The sequence below is a fragment of the Felis catus genome, chromosome B2 (assembly GCF_018350175.1).
Source record: "Felis catus isolate Fca126 chromosome B2, F.catus_Fca126_mat1.0, whole genome shotgun sequence".
NCBI lineage: Eukaryota > Metazoa > Chordata > Mammalia > Carnivora > Felidae > Felis > Felis catus.
Window position 1 is genome coordinate 41,326,798 of NC_058372.1, and position 1,293 is coordinate 41,328,090.

A 1,293-nucleotide genomic window follows, 5' to 3' on the forward strand; every position below is an offset into this window, starting at 1 on the left:
TGGAGTTTCTGACTCACCAAGGAGTGAACTCACATTGGTTTGTACCAAAAAAGAGAAGAAAGAAAGAAATATATATATTTAGTGTTTTGTACCAAAGAAGGAAAGAAAGAAATGTATGTATTTAGTGTTTGTCCCCAGTTTCTGGCACAGAACTTCTAAAACCCTTGTAATCATCTTAGTGTTTAGAGTATCTTTTGTATGTTAATGAGATGACTAGTGCCTGGGAGACTGTAAATGGCTTGGGGGGAAGGGTTTGGTTGCTGGTAAGACTAAGGCTTCATTGGAGGGTTGGAACGTTCAGTCTCATCCTCCACTCCCCACCTCCAGGAAGGGGAGAGAAGCTGGAGATCGAGTTAATTCCCAATGGTCAATGATTTAATCAATCATGCTTAAATAATGGAACCCCTAACTGATGGGGCTGGGAAAGCTTCCAGATTGGTAACATACCAAAGTGCTGGGAGGGTAGCATGCCAAGAGGAAGTTCCATGGTCCTTCCCCCCATATCTTGTCCTATGTGTCTCTTCCATTTGGCTGACCTTGAGTTGCATCCCTTACAATAAGCCAGTAATAGTAAAGTGTTTTCTTGAGTTCTGTGAGCCATTCTAGCAAATTATTGAATCTGAGGTGGGAGTTGTGAGAACCCTCACAAGTTATAGCCAATTGGTCAGAAGTGCTGGTGGCAACCTGGAACTTTTCAGTGGATATTTGAAGGAAGGGCAGTTTTGGGAGATTAAGTTCTTAAAGTTATGGAGTCTGACGCTTACCCCAAGTAGTTAGTGTCAGAAATGAATTGAATTGTAAGACACTCAGTTGAAGCCTGCAGAAAGTTGCTTGGTATGGAAAAAAAACTCACCCTTGATTGAAAGAGCGGACCTATGCCGGCCGACTCCATCTTGTTCTGTGTCCTCCACCTTGAGTGACTATGTCCCCGACATGCCCCCTTTCTGGGAAAATCTCAAACCTCAGACCATGCCTCCTCCTCTTGAGTAACCTCCCGCTCACCTGCTCACCCGTTCAAACTTCCCGATCAAAACACGCCCGCCTGCATAACAGGACTCCGACCCTTCCCCAGCCAATCGGCTGAGGCCACAGCCATTACCTCACCAACTGCCCCTAGACCCCTATAAAACCTTTGTGCTTTTGAAACTCGCTCTCTCTCTCCCCAGCATCTCACCGCTGCCTCGGTGCAGGTAGGGGATTGAGCTTGAGCTAGCTGGAATAAAGGCTCTTTGCTTTTGCATTGGACTCGGCTCCCTGGTGGCCTTTGGGGATCACAAATTCTGGGCATAACAT